The sequence below is a fragment of the Martes martes genome, assembly GCF_963455335.1.
Source record: "Martes martes genome assembly, chromosome: X".
In the NCBI taxonomy this organism is placed as follows: domain Eukaryota; kingdom Metazoa; phylum Chordata; class Mammalia; order Carnivora; family Mustelidae; genus Martes; species Martes martes.
This window is the reverse complement of record NC_137897.1, coordinates 58,748,340-58,770,455: the sequence shown is the minus strand read 5'-3', so window position 1 is coordinate 58,770,455 and position 22,116 is coordinate 58,748,340.

Sequence of the window (22,116 nt, the reverse complement as noted above, 5' to 3'; positions counted from 1 at the left end):
AAGGATCTGTCAATGCCCTAATCCCCAGGAATCATGGAAGTTATCCTATTTGAAAAAGAGTTTTTGTAGGTTTAATTAAGTTAAGGACCTCAAAATGAGGAGATCACCCTGGATTATCTGGGTGGAGCCTAAGCACCATCACATGTGTTTTGTAAGAAATGAGCAAAGGAAAATAACACAGGTACACAGAAGAAAAGAGACATGTAGAGGAGAAAGCAACATGAAGATGGAGCAGAGAAAGATGCACGCACAAGCCAAGAATTGGCAGTAACTACCAGAAACTGCAAGAAATGAACTCTCCCTTGGAGCCTCCAGAGGAGAGTGTGGCTTGCTGACTCCTTGATTTTAGACTTCTGGCCTCTTAAAATGTGAGAGAATAAATTGTTATTCTTTTATGCCACCATGTTTGTGATAATTTTTTTGAGGACATGAGCCCAATCATTATTAAACATCTTGTTTCTTTGTTTGGTGGCTAGATTTTGATTTGTTTATCATGGAGGAGTAGGTCGTTTGTGTTAATTACTTGCCCAACCAGTAGTTTTGCTTTCTTTATTTTTTTAAATAAGTAAGGACAAATATTTTTGACCACAGGAGAAAAATCAGGCATAGATAGTAATCATAACCTTTGAATGTTATTCAACAGGAAGGACTTTTGTGGGAATGCAGACTAAAATTGGTAAATAAGCAATCCAGACCAGACATGAGTTGTATCAATGATTATAAGGCAAATAAATATTTCAGTTGTGGGATTGAACAATTCAGTTGCAGGAACGGAGAGGAGTCAGTTAAGTCTGAGTTGCTGGACCATTTAGTTGATTGAAGAACCATTTAATGTGTGAGATGAATATATATGCTCAGCAAGTGTCTTACACATAGCATGAACTTAAATTTTAATTTTAGATTGTTATTATCATTACCATCAATTATCTTGTGACCTTGTGTTGACATAGTTACCTTTTAAGAGTTATGAAGAGAGTGTTATAGACTTTGCACACTGCCACTTTGAAAGTGTCCTTGCCAACAAACACTTGTAATTGAGGTGGAGAGAGAAGGTATATGAACTGTGATTATAAAGTAATAAATATTTGCTTTAAAAAATAGCATTTGCATATGGAAATGCATATTGCCTCTTCCAAATCAATCACTTTAGGAAACACTATTTTCACAAAACTGCCATTGCTTAAGGGTGGTTTTGGCACTCCTTCCTTGAGATTGTCTTCAAAGCCTGCAGCAAATTGCTTGGAATCTACTTTGGGATGGCAGGTCTTTGTCCTTTGAGCAACTTTATCATTTGGGATCAAGCTCAAGTTTTCCAGGGTGACTTCTTTGAAGTAGAACACATGTATATGCATGCACTTGTATTTGTTTTCTAAACACAGATTTGTTTCATTACTTTATGGACAGACCCCATATAACATCAGCATTGAAATGGGACATTTTTTAAAATTTAAATTTACCTACCACAGTTCTGATGAAAAGAACTGATTACTTTGTAAGATACACTATTCCCTTGTTACCCAGTTATATTGTTAGAAGAACCTCCAATAGTTAACTGAGACAAGATGTGCGTATATGCCCAATTTAGTACATGGAACATAGTACATGATAAACGTTTATAACTTACTCACGTAGTCCTCAAATGTACTTCCTACAAACTCTACCTTCTGGAGCAGCACAGGTTAATTCTTAATTCTTCTTCTATATGACAAAACTTTAATGATTTAAAAATATATTTACTTAATGTTGCCCTGAAACACCTCTTCTGAAGACCAAGGAAGTCCTTCTGTCATCCTCACATATCAGAATTTCTAGACAGGAGGATATGGTTGAAATAGGTAATAGTACTAGCTAGTGTATGATAAGGGAGAAATTAGTGATACAGAAAACTAGTAAAATACTCTGTAAATGGGATATCCATAGGCCAGAATGGTCTTGAGGTTTTATGATGGAGATAGAACTTACACTGGGCTTGAAAATTCAAGTAAAATTTGGACAGATTGGAAACAGAATGGAGTATATCTCTTAAGTGAGGTGAAGGAGCTTTTGATTAAATCCTATATAGTGATGAGTAGGCATATTATTTGTTCTATCTGCCTGGGAAAGGAGGACTTGTTTTAAGGGGTGTGGGGAAAAATATTAGTAGATAAAATTGAAGATGATTTCATCCTTTAAAACTGGGCCTTTTGCCTAGCAGCTACGGCAGTTCAGGGTGGCTAGGAGGAGAATCAACTGTTTCTGGCAGAGCAGAACTGCTAGTTTTGGGAAAGATGTTAATTACAATGGGTGCTAATTGTTTCTATTTGAAAATTCTTGTAGCAGGTTTTCTGAAAACACTTATGTTAAGTAAGGATTAGGTGAGCAACTAAATTGCTGCCAGTAAAGTTTCTACTACTTATGTGTAAAGACTCAGCTGCATAATGAAATTAGCTTGGTGCCTCTTCCGTTATACTGTTCTTGGGAGCTGATAATTAGAAATGTTTTGAGAGAGAAGGTTATAGTTAGGTCTTCAGGAGTTTGTTGTATAGGTTCTTTTCCCCTCTTTGGATTTTATTATCTATTTTTAAGGCAAAATGTAACTTACTTCAAGGAGGAAAGGCTGAGTTTTTGTCCGTGTTCAAATAAATACATTGTCCACTTGAATTCTTGAATTACATTACAATTGTGTTTGTGTGATATTGGAATAACACTGTGAATACTGGAAACAGTAGAACTTGATTCACTTGTTACTTTAATGGCCATATAGGCACATCTTCACTTTCCCTTCCTCTACTCTCACTGTTTCCTTCATTCTCCACCCCCCACCAATACAACCTGAGCTCTTAATCTGTATCTGTTGCATGCCAACATGCTTGAATCTCTTGATTGGAGTTTCTAGTTCTCACCACAAATGAGGACATAGAATGTGAGTTATTTTAAGTGTCTCAAATGAGACCCTGTAGATGGGCTTTTTTGTGGAAACAGAACTTTTATTTGTGTATCCTCATAGGAGATCATCCATTTCCTGAAGCAGGGAAACAAGGTATAGCATATTAGTGGTAGAGCAAGGACCTCTGTTGGCCTCTATTTTATACTAGAGGAAAAATTATAATTCTCTCATCTTTACTTAGCATGACTTCTACTTCTTTATGTAGCTCCTCCCCTTCAGCACCAATTACTGAGTAATATACATAGTACATTAAATAAGGTCAAGTTTAGCAATCCTAATTCCTGTGGCTAGGGAGCATTTAAGCACTTTGTAGTTAACAAGTGATATATGTAGATGACCATTAATTATCTTTGCAAATAGGTGCTCCGATGGAGTTTGTTTGGGTTGTTTGTCTGTCTATCCATTGCTGTGTCTGCCAACCACCAAGCAATCAGGGCAAGCAAGCCCTGAGCCCCTTTTTAAACATTTATGTCCAGTTGGTTTTGCTGAAGAAATGGTGGTAGATGTATTACTAGATACAGCTAAGTTAATATTTCAGTCTCTTAAGTTTGTATTTTTTCTTACCTTACCTTGTACATAAAAAGCATTATAAAAATGCTTATTTGAGGGTGCCTGGGTGACTCAGTTAGTTAAGCATCTGACTCTTGATTTCAGCTCGGGTCATGATCTCAGGGTCATGAGATCAAGCCTCAATTCAGGCTCTATGCTGGGTGTGGAGCCTATTTAAGATTCTCTCTCTCTCTCTCCCTCTACCCTCCACTCTCTCTCTAAAAAAAATGCTTATTGAATTATTGAGTTTAATCAGAGATCTAATAACTATCAAATCAGCACCAGCACCTCTTCCAAAATGTTTTGGAGCTCTGGTATAGTTACAGGCAAAATAGAGTGAGGGTCTGTTGTTTTGGTTTAGATGAGTAACCAAGGCACCTTAGCTCACTTAAAAAGAAATCAGACAGGTCATCTGTGGACTAGAAATCTCCTCAGTCTCTCCTCTCTAGCCCCCCTGTATTAGTGTTCATGAGGCTCGCCAGGGGAGTTGAGGAGGTTTACTGCAAGCAACTATTCTTTGTTCTCTTGAGGTAAATGATGTGGGGAGGAAGGAGACTTAGGAGGCAGTGGAAAGTATTGAAACCCAAAACAGGACCCATTAGTTTTGAAAGCTTTTATTAACGATAATAATTTTGAAATCTTAGGTTAAGCAATGACAAATGCTACAGTTATAAATAGAAGGCTCACCCAAGTGATGTAGCACAAAGAAGAGCTGGAACCTGGAATAATTTTCTTAGATCTCTAGGAGAGCGCCTGAAGGATCATTCTTAAGTAGGTATTAAATACTTACTACTGTGGGTAATGCAGAGTTAAACAGAATCCCACCCCCCTGCACCATCTAGTTTTTAGTTTAATTAAATGAAGAGAAATAAAGAACAATGCAAGGAAAATTATGTTAATTGTCCTAAATGGTATAAGGTGCTGAGATGCGATAAGAGTGATTTGTAAATAACTCTGAATGAGACTATCACAGGGTAGGAAATACATGTTCCACCCCCCCAGGATAATTATTTTTAATAGCTACTGGACTTAATTAATAATGATAAGAGACTGCACTCCTTTGAGAAAAGAAGGATAATTTATATCTTAAGTAAAGATTGAACAGGTACTAGAATTTTGCCACAAAACTGTACAGAAGAGTTAAAATTATGTTTATTTTTGTACGTATTTACAGGTTCTCATTAGATTTTTGCCATTCCATGCTCTCTTTATACCATAATGATATATGGCGATGGTACTAAATGATATGAGAACCCTGTTTTCTTTATACCTGGGTATGGTAGGATGCAGTTTGGAAGGGAGAGCTCTTCACTTATGGCATGACTGAGAACTTAAAGAGCCTCAAAAACCCAACAGTTTAAAGAAAAGCTGGGACCCTGGAGCAGAGCAAAAGCTGTGTACACCATCTGGAGCTTTCAAAAGACACTCATGTATCATTGCCATGTGTTGTTAATAACACCTATCCAAGGAATAGCCCATTGGCAAATTGGGAGTGACCAGTTCACATACAGAGGATTCTTCATTGGGAGCATAATAAAATATTAATCAAAAGATATTGTTGCTTGTTTTTAAAACATGTCTTGAAAAATAAACTTAATGTAAAATTACACTAATTTTTTAAAAAAGATTTTATTTATTTATTTGACAGACAGAGATCACAAGTAGGCAGAGAGAGATGGAGAAGCAGGCTCCCTGCTGAGCAGATAGCCCGATGTGGGACTCGATCCCAGATCCCATGATTTGGGATCATGACCTGAGCTGAAGGCAGAGGCTTTAACCCACTGAGCCACACAGGTGCCCTAAAATTACACTACTTTGATTCTATTTTTTTTAATTAAATTTTTTATTTATTTTCAGCGTAACAGTATTCATTGTTTTTTCACCACACCCAGTGCTCCATGCAATCTGTGCCCTCCCTAATACCTACCACCTGGTTCCCCCACCCTCCCACCCCCGCCCCTTCAAAACCCTCAGGTTGTTTTTCAGAGTCCATAGTCTCTCATGGTTCACCTCCCCTTCCAATTTCCCTCAATTCCCTTCTCGATTCTATTTTTTAAATTATTTTATTTTATTTTAATTCTGGTATAGCTAACAGTGTTATATTAGTTTCACTGTACAATATAGTGATTCAACAATTCCATACATCACCCAGTGCTCATCATGACAAGTGTCCTCCTTAATCCCCATCACCTATTTAATCCATTCTCATACCCATCTCCCCTCTGGTAACCATCAGTTTGTTCTCTATAGTTAAGAGTCTGTTTTCTTGGTTTGTCTCTCTTTTTTTTAAACCTTTGCTTATTTGTTTTGTTTCTTAAATTCCACATATGAGTGAAATCATATGGCATTTTTCTCTGACTTATTTCACTTAGCATTATACTTTCTAGCTCCATCCATGTTGCAAATGGCAAGATTTCATTATTTTTATGGCTTAAAAATATTCTATTGATGATATATACCACATGTTCTTTATCCATTCATCTATTGATGGACATTTGGGCTGCTTTCATACCTTGGCTATTGTAAATAATGCCACTATAAACATAAGGATGCTTTCTTTTTTTTTTTTTGAGTATTTTTTTTTTACTGAAGTATGCTTGACACACAATGTTACATTAGTTTCAGATATACAGAATTGTTTTCTTAATTTTATTTTTGGATTGTTCATTGCAAGTGTATAAAATACAACTTATTATTTTTTTGTATATTGGCCTTTGTCCTGGAATGTTGCCGAACCCATTTATTAGTTCTCATGCTTTTAGAAGTTTCTCGAGATATATAAATACACACACACATACACACACACACACACACACACACACATATATATAATCTATGAATAGAGATTGCTTTATTTCTTCCTTACCAATCTAAATATGTTTATTTTTTCTTGCCTAGTTGCACTGGATAAAAATTCCAATATAACGTTTAATTAAAATGGAATAAGTGGACATTATTGTCTTGTTCCCAATCTTAGGGGGAATATATTTAGTCTTTCATCATTAAATGTGGCATTAACTATGGGTTTTTTGTAGATGCTCTTTTTCAAGTTGAGGAAATTTTCTTCTATTCTTAACTTGTTGAGTGTTTTTTCATAAAAGGGGATTAGACTTTGTCAGATACTTTTTCTGCATTTGTATAGATCATCATTTAGTTTTGAACACTCTTCTGTTAATATGGTGTATTACACTGGTCGATTTTGGGAGGTTATGCCAACTTTGCATTCCTAGGATAAATTCCACTTAGTCATGGTATATAATTCTTATATGTTGCTGACATCAGTTTGCTAGTACTTTGTTGAGGGTTTTTGTGTCTATATTCATAAGAGATATTCAGACCGGTTATTTTTTAAACGTCTCTCAATTTGCGTTTATCTCGTGTTTTTCTAATGATTAGATACAGATTATGTATTTTTGGCAAGAATACCTCAGAAGTATTTTGTACTTCTCAGTGTATAATGTCAGAAAGTACATAATGCCAATTTATGCTATTACTAGTGATATTAATTTTGATCATATAAGTGTTTCCTAAATGGGTCTCTTGGAATTTTACCTGAGATGAGCAGTACTTAAAGACCAGAATAGGAAAGACATAGCTGCATAAATAGTTAGCAAACCTTTCTTTGACCTTTGGGGGGCCAAGGATAACCAACTATTAAAAAATGGTTTTTCGGGGCACCTGGGTGGCTCAGTGGGTTAAAGCCTCTGCCTTCAGCTCAGGTCAAGATTCCGGGGTCCTGGGATCCAGCCCCGCATTGGGCTCTTTGCTCTGCGGAGAGCCTGCTTCCTCCTCTCTCTCTGCCTGCCTCTCTGCCTACTTGTGATCTCTTTCTGTCAAATAAATAAATAAAATATTTTAAAAAATGTTTTTTCAAGTTGCTGATTACTGCTGTTTTGCCATATTCAGTTGCTTGGAGAGAGTCACAATGATTATACCAATTTTCTGGAGTATTGGGTATAACTTTGGGCAATGAAGCACAAAGAATGTGAACTCTGGAATCTAGTTGTTTGTGTTTAAATTTTAGCTCTGCAATTCATAATTTTGTGACCAAGGGTAAATTAATTAGCTTCAGTAAGATTTAGTTTTCTGCCTTGTGAAAGAGGCTAATAATAGTATATACTTCGTACAGATTGTGAGGAATAAATGAAATAATGTTCAGTGCTTAACTTTTAATGAACACTCAAATGTTAACTATTGATGATATGAAGATAAATTTATAGCATCTGGCCCACACACCAATAAAAGTAAATCCATTTTATTGGCAAGTAAATGTCAAAGATTGCCGTGCCCCTCCCTGCCCTAAGTCTTTCAGTTCCCATCTTTCCCAAGCTTTTATTATATTCTGAAATAAGGATGCTTATCTTTTTATAAGATACCTCTAAGAAGCAACATCTAGAATTTGAAGAGGTCAGACATTTTAAGGAAGCCCACAAGAAGGTATGTAATGAGGCACAAAGATGACTTATGCCTAATTTTCAATCACTTTAAATTTTATTAACATACTGTTTTGTTTTTCGTATTCTTCTGTGGTTGCCTCCCACTTTGTCCTTCTAACACTTCCACAGAGGAAAGAGTAGAGAGAAATAATAAGGGAAAATGAAATCAGTCAAACTTGTTAATTGGTAATAGAGGGGAAAGAAGAAGGTTGAAAATTAATGAGTTAAATGAGGTTTGATGTAGTTTTCACGATTAACTTTTTCTCTGTCACCTAACATCTTAAGATATTGAGAGTTGATTGTCTGTAGGAGTAACAGAAAATGAGGAAGTGCTAAAGAAATACCTCATGGCAAAGGCAAAGTACTTTTTTCCCTTTCAGGAAACCCTGACCCAAAATAAATAAAAGTAAAAAAGCAACCTTAGTTATAGCTTTTTTCTAGATTTATTGAGATATAATTGATATATAACATTGTGTAAGTTTAAGGTATACAGCATGGTGATTTGCTACACATATATGTTGCAAAATCATTGCCACAATAAGGTTAATGAACACATCCATCTCCTCACATAATTGCCATTTCTTTTTGGTGGTGAGAATATTTAAGATCTTTTAGAAACTTTCAAGTATATACTACAGTACTGTTAACTGTAATCACCATGATGTACTTTAGATTCCCAGAACTTATTCATCTTATGACCCTAAATTTGTACCTTTGACAAAAGCTCCCCATTTCCCTCACCTCACAGCCCCTGGCAACCACCTGATTTTTTTTGTTTTTTTTTTTTTTTTAGATTCCACATATAAATGCTTCATAAAATCTATACAAAGACAAACTCACCTACCAGATTTTAAAAATTTAGAATGGGAATCAAATATATATCACAAATAATTTAAATGTTCTTCACTTTTATATCATGCTCAGTTAAAAGAGGAAAAAGAAGAGAGGGGGGAGGAGAGAAAGAAGATAATTAATGCTGGGAAAGGAATGGAGGAGGTATAGGAAGAGAAAACAGAAAATGTTCCTTCTTTTAAGAAGCAGACAGTTGTTCTACTAGAGCGCTGTGATTGAAGGTTAATATTTCTACTGTGTAAGATCACTTAGGACTAAATAAATTAGGGCTATTAATATTAAGAAAGTAGAGTTGTAGAAAAATTAAAGAGGATTGTTTACCTAAAAAAAAAAGACCACTGAACAGAAGTGGCATGATTTCTTTCTTTACATATTTTAAAGACGTAAAGAAAGAAGAATTAGACTTCTATTATATGGCAGAAGCTATATGGAAAAAAGTTTGTTTCAACATAGGTGAGCATGGAATAGGGTGACTACTTTTAGGAGTCAACTGGAGGGGATTATGTTAACTGAAATAAGTCAAGCTGAGAAAGACAATTTTGATATGGTTTCACTCATATGCAGAACATAAGGAATGGCACAGAGGACCACAGAGGAAGGGAGGGAAAACTGAATGGGAAGAAATCAGAAAGGGAGACAAATGGGAGACTCTGGATTCTGGGAAATAAACTGAGGGTTACAGAAGGGCAGGGTGTGGGGGATGGGGTAACCAGGTGATGGGTATTAAGGAGGGCACGTGTGGTGATGAACACCAGGTGCTATATGCAACTAATGAATCATTGAACACTACATCAAAAACTAATGATGTACTATATGCTGGCTAGTTGAACATAAAAATAGAAAGAAATAATAAAAGAAGGCTATAAGGAGGTACTTCAGCATCAGATGAACCATCAGATGAAGCTTTAGTTTAGGTGACTTTTAAGGTCTTCCTGACCCCATGGTATGTGTGTTATTAAAGTAATCTAGTGTGTTACTTTTCATAATTCATTAAAGCTTGTGTGGAAAGCTTGTTGTCTTTCCTTAATTTTCTGGAAGGTAGACTATGATGTTGTATGAACTGTATGATGATGAGCATATTGTGGGGCTTCTTCAATAGGAACTAACAGTTTAAGACTTAGGCAACAGCATTGATATTACAGTAATCTTCCATTCTGTGAGTCCATTTGTAATGAATAAGTAAGAAACAAAGAATAAAAATAGCAAATTAATGTATTAAATTCTGTTTAGCTTTCTATTCTCAACACTAGGTATTTGTTTCACTGTGAGCTTTTGCTTAAATTAGAAGTTTGGCTAAATAAAAACATCTCTGAATCTCTAAAATTCTTTTATTTCACACCAGTGAACGAAATACACTTTTATATTCTCCATCAACCCTTAGTTTGTTCTCTGTTGTTAAGAGTCTCCTATGGTTTGCTTCCCTATTCTAATGGTACAAATAAATAAGGGTGAATAAGAATCATTTAAATGGATAAAACACATTTCAAATTGGACTTTAAAGTGTATAAAATTCATTGTGTAAGAAATCTGTACAAAGTATGTGTTAATATGTTAACGTTCACAGATTTTATTACATTATCATATAAGTTATTGGAAAGAGTTTAATAAGTCACAGCAGATGCTATGCTATACCCATTTTCTTGCCAAGTCCCCAACTGCTGGAGAAAAGGAGTTACTTGTGATATGGATGTTTTGCTTACTTTTAAATAAAAGTAAGAAATTTTAGGGTTAAGTATAACTCATTCAGGAAATCTATGTTTACTGATGTGGTTTTAAAGAAAGTCATATCAAGTGAAGGGGGAAGCACTTAAGCAGGAGGATCATCAAGAACCATTAAAATGTTAATCTAGCTTTTAAAAGCAATGCTTTTATCTCTAAGTGTAAAGAAGGTGTTTGCTTATTCATTACCTATTCATTCTAAATAGAATAAATCATTTGGGAATTAAGAAAGCAGGAACTCATCTTTTCCAATCTATAAAGAAAATGATTGACTAAATTAGCTACAAGAGCCAATATTTTAGTTTCTTTTCATATTGACTGGGCTTGAATTTCTTAAAAAAACCTTACCTTAGATTTGTAAGTTTCAAAGATATGTTCACTTAATTTAACACATAGATAATTTTGCTCTAAATAAAAATAGCATAAATTCTCATTGTTTTTGGTGAGAAACAATCAACAAAATGAAAAGGCACCCTATGGAATGAGAGAAAATATTTGCAAGTCATATATCTGATAAGGGATTAATATCCAAAATAGATAAAGAACTCACACCACTCAATGGCAAATGAAAGAAAACAAAACAAAAAAATCCAATTAAAAAAATGGACAGAGGAACTGAACAGACATTTTTCTAAAGAATATGTACAAATGGCCAACAGATACATGAAAAGGTGCTCAGCATAACTAATCATCAGAAAAACGCAAATTAAAACCATGATAAGTTATTACTTCACACTTGTTAGGGTGGTCATCAAAAAGACAAGAGATACCAAGCGTTGTCAAGAATGAGGAGAAAACGGTATCCATGTGCACTGTTGGTGGGAAAGTAAATTGGTTCAGCCATTCTGCAAAACAGTATGGTGGTTCCTCAAAAAATTAAAACTAGGACTACTCTATGATCTAGCAATCCCACTTCTTGATATATACCCACCAAAAAAAATCCAATCAGGGTCCTGAAGAGGTATCTGCATTTCCATGTTCATTGCAGGATTATTCACAATAGGAAAGATATGAAAACGATCTAAGTGTCAGCAGAAGAATGGATAAAGATGTGAGATGTGTGTGTGTGTGTGTGTGTGTGTTATTCAGCGATAAGAAAGAAGGAAATCCTGCCATTTGGACAACATGGGTAGAACTTGAAGGCATTGTCATAAGTGAAATAAGTCAGACAAAAATAAATGCTGTATGATATCATTACGAATGGAATTTTAAAAAGCCAAACTCATGGAAACAGAGTAGAATGGTGGTTGCTAGGATCTGGGGGTTGAGGGAAATGGGGAGATGCTGGTGAAAGGTAATGTCAATTATCTCTCAATAAAGCTGAAGAAAAATTTTAAATAAATAAATTTAAAAAGGAACCTAGAGGTCATTGTGAGCTGGGGTAGTTGAAGAAAACTTTTTGAAAAAGGTATAACTTGAACAGGATAATGAAAGGAACTCGAATTTAAGGAAAATAATGTAATTTCCTATTTGATTAATGAATGGTGTTAAGGTGCAGAGACAGAAATGGAAATATTGCTGTATGGGGGAGCCAGTAATGCAGTAGTTTGTTTAAGGGGTAAGAATTAATATTAGGGAATAGTGGCGGAGGATGTTGAAATACATTAGCTTCAGATCATGAAGTGCCTTAATACCAGGCTAGGGAGTCACTGTGAGCAGTGGGGAACCACTGATGGTTTTTGAGTAGGGAGATAAGGGCATGTGCAAAGAGAATGTTTTTCAAGAGAGAGTTTTTGCTAAGCAGTGTAGAAAATGTTTTGGAGGCACGGAGAGCAGCTGGAAAGCTGGAAAGCTGGAAAAAGCTGGAAAGCTCTTGCTCTAACTCAGAATGAGGGCCTAGCACCTAGCACAGGCATTGCAAAAAGATACAATAGTGATTAGATTTGGTGACTCCGATAGAGTTAGGGCAAAGGAATGGCTCTTAGTTGCTCAGATTTGAAACCCTGAAATGATTGTGACTTTGACAGAAACAAGATAGTGTTTGTAATTCTAGACATTTTTCAGTGATCCTGAAAGGATTTATTTCTGTCAGCTTTGATATATAAAATAAGAAATCATTCATTTTCATGATGAAGCTGAAAATTAATCTTGAAAATGTAAAATATAAGTCACTATTTTAATTATATACCTACATATCTTCTAAAAATAAACTCTGGATCTGAGTTGGAAAAAGTGTATATTAAGGTTGAATCAAACAAGTATGTATTTTTATAGAAATATTAGTTAATTTGACTTGTTTTGATTAGTGATTTAAATCAACATGCTTTATTCCATTAATGCAAAGATTTTGTGCCCTCTGTGGGGGTCTCTGGAAAGGCAAGACAGCTTACAGGCAGAGACTAGAACATTGCCAAGTCAGTTCCAGAGCTCTGCCCACTTTGTCTAGAAATTAAAGCCAATAGAAAGTTCCCTGAAGCTCCACAACAACACAAATATGTGTGGGGTGTCATTTATGAACCAACATGGAGTTGAAAAGCAAGAACTCAATTATATTCAATCTCACATTGTTCTGTAATTGTTCCATGTCAATTATACATTCAGTCGTGTATTGTTGGCTAATTGTTTTGTGTCAGTTACATATTCTTCCTTCCATTATTGTTGAATTGCTTATTTCACATACATTAGACACAGTATTCCTTGGTAAACTGGAAGCTCCCCAGGGACAGAGACTCTGCATCCTTTTTGTTCCCTCCAATGAATAGCATGATACTTGGCACATGGCTAAGAGTTGAGGTAGAATAAGGCATATTAGAATATTTGTCTGCATCCATAGTACTATTGTGCACTTCCATAACACTTTAGATTTCACAACAGTACTGTAAATGTTGACTTTATACCAGCAAGATGATTTTATATTCCTAGCACAGTTAGTCCCAGATATACTGGGATGTTTGTATATAATCATGCAGACACAAACTAAGAAGTAGAAATATATAATTATCTGTCAAATGAGTGGATCTGACCGATTAATGACCTGTTCTTGGCTTTTCCACTTAGGCCTGCTAGTTAAATTCACTGAGCTCAGAATTTCCTAACTGCAAAATAGGATGAGAATATTTCTACTGTGACAACTAGTTGTGATGATTAAATACAATAACAGGTAAATATCCTGGCAGTACCAGTTCCTGGGAGTGAGAACACGTAAACCATTGTCCATTTTGTTGAGATGTGCTAGAGGGATGAAAATAAATCCCTTTTTTGACAAATCTATTCAGAAATTCTGGTTCTGACTAATGGTATCTGTTAAGCTCTAAAATACTGTGACTAATGGTATCTGTTAAGCTCTAAAATACTGTGATTAAAATGTTCACGATCCCTCTTCATGTGTATTGTCATTTATGGTGAACGAAATGCTTTCACAGCTCTTATCTCATTTGATCTTCACAACAGAAATAAATGTGTTAAAAGCATTAATTTCTTTATTTAGTCCTTAATACATGCTAAATCAATCCATGTGCTCAATAAAAACACTGAGTACTAGTGATGTTGGCGATGTATCAGTGAAAATACAGATGATACAGATAAAAATTCCTGCTGTCACGGAACTCACATTCTGGTGGATTGAATTCTGAGTGAAGAAATCTGGCCACTAGTTCTGATGTAGTTGTTAACTCACTAGTTGTAAGAGAAATATGTCTGTGTTTACATTCGTATATGCATGTGTTCTTATACAAATGTTTTCCCAAGACCTTTATTGTTTCAAATAGATTATTGTCTCCAATAGAACACTGGTTTAATCCCACACAAAGTTTACAAAATTTGTTTTTAGAATGCATAGTATTGGTCTGGTCTCTGGTGGCATCTCTGGGCAGCACTTGGTAAAGTGCTTTGTCTCTAGGAGGGAACTAAGGAGAGTTGGTGTCTTTTTTTTCCAGCATGTTCTTTTATACATCTGCCTTTCATTTTGCTTTTTGTTGTTCCAATTTTGAGTTTAATGAAAAGTAATGTAGGGGAAAAAAAGTAATGTAGAGCCTCTGTATTGTTTGCTTTCTTTTTATTTAATTAAGGCTGTGCCATCTAACTGTTACAGCTCCTTAAAGATTCTCAATTGAATAAAATGATTATTTTCTAAGTGTTTTCTCACCTCTCTTCTTTATTTTCACATCCTCCCTAGGATTTTTGGGCCTGTTATCATGATCGCTGTTTGACAGCAGGAGGAACTAAGGTATAAAGAAAGTAAATACTCTCTAGGATTAAAAAGTAGTAAGTGTGACTTGAAGACTTGTGCTTTGTTCACTATAGCAGTTTTCCCCAGCTCAGCCAGCCAGTAATCTATCACACCAAGAGAGAAGGCAGCAGTTATGCTGAACTTGGAGCCAAAAGACTTGGCCTCTGGACCTAGTTCTGCCTCTTTTATGATCTTGGACAAGCAGCTAAGCATTCTGGATGTCAATAAAAGGGGATAAGTGATAAGCTTTCTAAAATTCTCTTTTTGTATACCTTTCTCTAATCTTCTCTTTGTTTTTTTTTAATCTCAGCTTTTCTTTCTTCTATTTCTTATTAAGCTGAGACTAGCTTTGTCTCTTGTAGCCTTGACTTTGATTTTTTTTTTTTTTTTTTTTTTAGAGAGAGAGTGAGAGCAGGGAGAGAGAGAATCTCAAGCAGACTCCATGCCCAGTGTGGAGCCAGACACAGGGCTCAATCTCAGGACCCTATCAGACCTGAGCTGAAATCAAGCCAGACACTTAGTCAACTGAGCCACCCAGGCACCCTTGACTCTGCTTTAGTCTGCCCCTCAAACTCTTGGTATCATATTGTCCTATATAATATTTATTTGTCTGTTTCTTGCATCATCCTTGAATGAACAGAAAGTGAACCTAATTTGGCATCTTTACAAAGGATACAATATCTTAATTCATTGCTTATCAAAAGAATATGAAATATTAAACACAATGAAGATTAAAGATCCTAAATAACTTGGTAAGGATCTATTTTACTTTAAGGAGCTAATGAAGAAGTTTATTTAAATACATTTTTAAAAAGAGGCTATCGGGACGCCTGGGTGGCTCAGTTGGTTAAGCGGCTGCCTTCGGCTCAGGTCATGATCCCAGCGTGCTGGGATCGAGTCCCACATCGGGCTCCTTGCTCCGCAGGGAGCCTGCTTCTCCCTCTGCCACTCTGTCTGCCTGTGCTCACTCTCTCTCTCTCTCTCTCTGACAAATAAATAAATAAAAAATCTTTAAAAAAAAAAAAAAATAAAAAAAAAAATAAAAAAAAAAAAATAAAAAGAGGCTATCAAGCCAAGGAAACTCTATATTACATTGGTGTGGGTGATACATAGATGTATGTGTATAATTTTAATTAAGTTTGGATGTTATTGGGATCTGATACGTAAAGTGTGTGTACCAAAGGAGTTATCGTTAGTGATTAATAGTGAGTAGAATAGCTTTTGAAATGTGTAGGTTGCTGTTTAGTGAGGCTCAATGCTAGAAATACTGATAGCATGAAACTCTACCTCCTAATCACTCCCAGGGTCCAGTTCTGCTTTCTATCTAATCTTCACTAAATCATAGCATATTTTTCAGAACATTATAATTTAGATATCTGGTTGAAAGGAGAGGATAGTCAAACAACACAAATGTTCTCTTTGAAGCTAGATAGATTTTTCCTTCTTCTATACCCAACCCCCCTTATTTTAAGATTTTTCTTGGTGCCTGAGAGGCAAGGGCAAAGAGCACAGAGTCTTTCTTCCTACATCACTTAGGAGTTTAGCATCCTGGGATCTTGTGGGAAATAAAGGAATCTTGTTACTGTGCTGTGGGGAGTCAAGAAAGTGGGAAGCTGGCTATAAGATGCTGCTAGTTTCTCCCAGTCTGGAGGAGGTTGGGTTCAAAGAATTTAACTAGCCTACTGGCTCAGAGAGATGGCTAAGTTATACTACCTTACTTAGAGGAATGGATGGCTTTTCCTGCTGGTATGTGAACTCAGTCTTACCCCTCATTGCTAGTCTCCTCAATTTACACTCTGTGACATCTGCTGCTAGCTAAGGAATGAGCTATAAGTGAATACCTGAAGCTAGTGGAGGGTTTGTATTTGTCTATAAGATTTCGCTAAATGTATGAATTGTAGTTGCAACACCAGACACAAGGGAATGTTATCAACAATGAGACCCTGAAATGGAGACAGCTTCTACTTCAAGTAGGATGCTTTCTTACACACTTTCTATGGGAAGGAGTCATTCCTGTGCCACATAGCCTACAGATAATATATGGAAGGAAAGGGAAAATGAAAGGAGAAGTAATACTGAGAGATGGCATTAGAAAGTAAACAATGTACGTCTTATCTTGGAAGATCTTGGATACCAGGCTGAGGAACCTAAAATTTATTGTTTACATATATAGTTAGAACAAGTCTTTATTGTGATCTGGGTTATAAAAGAAGAGTGTAGCCTTGAGATTTAAACAAACCTGGCTTTGAATTACTCTTTCTGATACTTACTATGGGATTTTCCCTATGTTGCTGCTTCTTCAATGTGCTTCAATTTTCTCTTTTGTAGAATATGGGTAATAATAATTTAGCTTAAATAATTATTAATATTAAATGTTACAAATATTAAGTGAGATAGTGTACATAAAGTTTAGTGCCTGTCATGTTTTAGGTACTCAATAAATAGTAGCAATTATGAGTAATCTTTGGACCTCCTTATAGCCCTTTGATTCCAGTTTGGTGAATAAGCTTTGGAAGAAGCAAATGAGGTTGGTCTCTGTTTAGGAATTATATCACTTCCAATCTGTAGAGCACTTGATAACACAGAAAATTGAAGCCTAGAGGAGAAATGGATAGCCTAAGGTGACATAATAATGTCAGAGCTAGAACTAGAACCCAGATCTCCTAATGCTAAATTCAATGCCCTTTTCATTGCACCATAGTCCTCAAAACTGGAGCTTAGGTCACTTCTATGATTTGTTTCTGCCAAGGCTATGGTAGTCGATACTGGGTAGCTTTTAAAGTTACACCTATATGAATGGCACAAGATTAAGCAAGAATAGTAATTTGCATGCTAATGTACATTATTTATGGTAAACCCACTAGAAAAACTGCACACTTCTCTCCCCATTTTGTCCTTAAAACCCAGTATTTATTAAAAATTAATATAACCGGGGCCCCTGGGTGGCTCAGAATATTAAGCCTCTGCCTTCGGCTCAGGTCATGATCTCAGGGTCCTGGGATCAAGCCCCGCGTCGGGCTTTCTGCTCAGCAGGGAGCCTGTTTCTACCTCTCTCTCGGCCTGCCTCTCTGCCTACTTGTGATCTCTCTGTCTGTCAAATAAATACATAAAATCATTTAAAAAATTAATATAATCAAAAGACCTCTTATCATCAAGACAATCTTTCATAATGGTAATTTTCTAAAAAAAATACTAATTTCAAAGGAATGCAGTTTTTAAGTTGTACAAGGATGATTCACTTTATAAATTGCAGCCATTATCTTACTCTGTCTAGAGAAGAAAATACACTAAAATTTTCTTTGTTTCAAAAGTACCAAAGCAGCGTTGATATGTTCTTTTTCTTTTTTTTTTTAAGATTTTATTTATTTATTTGACAGACAGAGATCACAAGTAGGCAAAGAGGCAGGCAGAGAGGGAGTGGGAAACAGCCTCCCAGCTGAGCAGAGAGCCCGATGCGGGGCTCGATCCCAGGACCCTGGGATCATGACCTGAGCTGAAGGCAGAGGCTTCAACCCACTGAGCCATCCAGGTGCCCCTGTTTTCTTTTTTTCTTCTGGATAAAGCCTACTTTCATTGAGTTATTTTGTAATCCAATTTATTTTTTAAGTTTTTATTTAAATTCTGGTTGGTTAACATATAGTATAATATTTGTTTCAGGTATACAATACAGTGATTCAACACTTACATCCAAAACCTGGTGCTCATCTCAGCAAGTGCACTCCTTAATCCCCATCACTTATTTTATCCATCCCCCCACCAACATCCCCTCTGGTAACCATCAGTTTGCTTTCTATACATGAGTCTGTTTCTTAGTTTGACTCTCTCTCTCTCTCTCTCTCTCCCCCCCTCTCATTTTACCCCTTTGCTCATTTGTTTTGTTTCCAAAATTCTATATATGAGTAAAATCACATGGTATTTTTTTTTGTCTGACATATTTCACTTAGCATAATAATCTCTAGATCCGTCCACATCACTGCAAATTACAAGATTTCATTCTTTTTTTGTGGTGGAGTAATACTCCATTGAATATATAAATAACATCCTTTTATCTTTTCATCAGTCAATAGAAATCTGAGCTGTTTCCATAATTTGGCTATTGTAGATTTTGCTGGTATAAACATTAAGGTGTATGTAGCCATTTGAAATAGTATTTTTTGGGGGGTAAATACCTTGTAGTGCAATTGCTGGATAATAGGGTAGTTCTATTTTTAACTTTTTGAGGAAGCTCAATAATGTTTTCCTGAGTGGCTGTACCAGTTTGTATTCCCACCAACAGTGCAAGAATGTTCCCCTTTCTCTACATCCTTACCAACATATGCTGTTCCTTGTGTTGTTGATTTTAGTCATTCTGACAGGTGTGATATGATAACTCATTGTAGTTTTAATTTGTATTTCCCTGATGATGAGTGATGTTAAGCATCTTTTCATGTATCTGTAGGCCATCTGGATGTCTTTGAAAAAATGTCTATTTATGTTTTCTGCCCATATTTAATTGGATTACTTGTTTTTTAGGTATTGAGTTTTATAAAGTTCTTTACAGATTTTGGATACTAACATTTTATCAGATATGTCCTTTGCAACTATCTTTCCCATTCTATAGGCTGCCTTTTCATTTCCTTGACTGTTGCCTTCACTGTGGAGAAACTTTTTATTTTGATGAAGTCCCAATGGTTTACTTTTTGCCTTTGCTTCCCTTGCTTCAGGAGACCTATCTATAAAGAAATTGCAGTGGCGGTGTCAAAATGGCCAGTGTTCTTTTCAAGATTTTCAATGGTTTCCTGTCTCACATTTAGGTCTTTAATCCATTTTGAAATTTTTTTGTGTGTATGGTGTAAGAAAGTTGTTCAATTTCATTATTTTGCATGTTGCTGTCCAGTTTCCCCCCCACACCATTTGTTGAAGAAACTGTCTTTTTTCCATTGGATATTCCTTTCTGTTTTGTGGAAGATTAATTAACCAAAAATTTGTGGGTCTATTTCTGAGTTTTCTATTCTATTCCATTGATCTATGTGTCTATTTTTGTACCAATACCATACTGTTTTGATCACTACAGCTTTGTAATGTAACAAGAAATCTGGAATTGTGATGCTTGCAGCCTTGCTTTTCTTTTTCAAGGTTTCTTTGGTTATTTGGGGGTCTTCTCTGGTTCCATACAAATTTTAGAATTGTTTGTTCTAGCTTTGTGAAAAATGCTGGTGGCATTTTGATAGACATTGCATTAAATGTGTAGATTGCTTTGGGTAGTATGGACACATTAACAATACTTATTTTTGTAATCCACGAGGGTGGAATGTCTTTTCATTTCTTTGTATCCTCTTCAATTTCTTTCACTAATGTTCTGTAGTTGTCAGAGCACAGGTCATTCCCCTCTTTGGCTAAGTTTATTCCTAGATATTGTTTTGGGTTCAGTTGTAAGTGGGATTGATTTCTTTATTTCTCTGCTGATTCATTATTGATGTGTAGAAATGCAACAGGCTTCTGTATGTTGATTTTGTATCTTTCAACTTGACTTATTTGTGTATCAGTTCTAGCAGCTTCTTGTTGGAATATTTTGGGTTTTCTATATAGAGTATCATGCCATCTGCAAATAATATAAGTACTACTACCTCCTTGCCTATTTGGATGCCTTTTATTGTTGTCTGATTGCTGTGGCTAAGACTTCCAGTACTCTGTTAAATAAAAATGGAGAGAGTGGACATCCCTGTCTTGTTACTTACTATAGAGGAAAAGGTCTCAGTTTTTCCCCATTGAGGATGATATTAGCTGTGGATTTTTCATAGACGGTGTTTACTATGGTGAGATATGTTCCCTCTAACCCTACTTTGTTGAGGGTTTTTATCATGAATCGATGTTGTACTTTGTTAAATGCCCTTTATTCATCTATTAAAATGATCATATTCTTTTTTAATTAATGTGATGTATTACATTGATTGATTTGTGAATACCAGACCACCCTTGCATCCCAGGAATGAATCTCACTTGATTATGGTGAGTGATTTTTTCAAATGTATTATTGACTTCAGTTTGCTGGTATTATATTGAAAATTTTTGCATCCATGTTCATCAGAGATATTGGATTATTGTTCCATTGTTTAGTGGAGTCTTTATCTGGCTTTGGTATCAGGGTAATGCTGAACTCATAAAAGAAATTTGGAAGTTTTCTTTCCATTTCTGTTTTTTGGAAAGTTTGACAAGAATGGTATAAATTCCTCTGTAAATTTTAGGTGGAATTCACCTGTGAAGCTAAGTGGTCCTGGACTTTTCTTTTTGGGGATTTTTTTGATTACTGATTCAATTTCTTTGCTGTTTATTGGTCTGTTCAAATTTTCTATTTTTTCCCATTTTGGTTTTGGTAATTTACGTGTTTCTAGGAATTTATCTCTTTCTTCCAGGTTGTCCAATTTGGTGGCATATATTTTTCAATAATATTCTCTTATATTGCTTATATTTCTGTGGTGTTGCTTGTGGTATCTCCTCTCTCATTTGTGATTTTATTCATTTGGGTCCTTTCTCCTTTCTTTTTGATAAGTCTGGCTAGGAGGCTATCAGTTTAAATAATGTTCTCAAAGAAACATCTCCTGGATTCATTGATTTGTTCTACTTTTTTTTTTTTAGTGTCTATATCATTTATTTCTTCTCCAATCTTTATTATTTCCTTCCTTCTGCTGGATTTAGCCTTTGCTTGTTGTTCTTTTACTAGTTCCTTTCGGTGTTTGGTTAGGTTATTTGAGATTTTTCTTGCTTCTTAGGTAGGCCTGTGTTGTTATATACTTCCCTCTTAGGACTGCTATTGCTGCATCCCAAATGTTTTGGACCATTGTGCTTTCATTTTCATTTGTTTCCATGTATTTAACAATTTTTTCTTTGGTTTCCCAGTTGACCTATTCATTGTTTAGTAGCATGTTATTTAACCTTCAAGTGTTTGTGGTTTTTCCAGATTTTTTTCTTGTGGTTGACTTCTAGTTTCATTGCATTCTGGTCAGAGGAGGTGCATAGTATGAAATCAGTCTTTTTGTTCTTGTTGAGGCTTAATTTGTGACCCAGTATGTGATCTATTCTGGAGAATGTTCCCTGTGCACTTGAAAAGAATGTGTATTCTGCTACTTCAGGATGAAATGTTCTGAATATATCTGTTAAGTCTATCTGGTCCAGTTTGTGATTCAAAGCCATTGTTTCCTTGTTGATTTTCCTGTTTGGATAATCTGTCTATTGATGTAAGTGGGGTATTAAAGTCCCCTGCTATTATTGCATTATTACCAATTAGTTCCTTTATAATTGTTATTAATTGTTTCATATTTTGCTTACTCCCATGTTAGATGCATAAATATTTATAGTTGTTATATCTTCTTGTTGGATAGTCCCCTTTACTATGATATAATGCCCTTCTTCATTTCTTGTTACAGTCTTTGGTGTAAAGTCTATTTTGTCCCATACAAGTATTGCTACTCTGGATTTCTTTTGACATC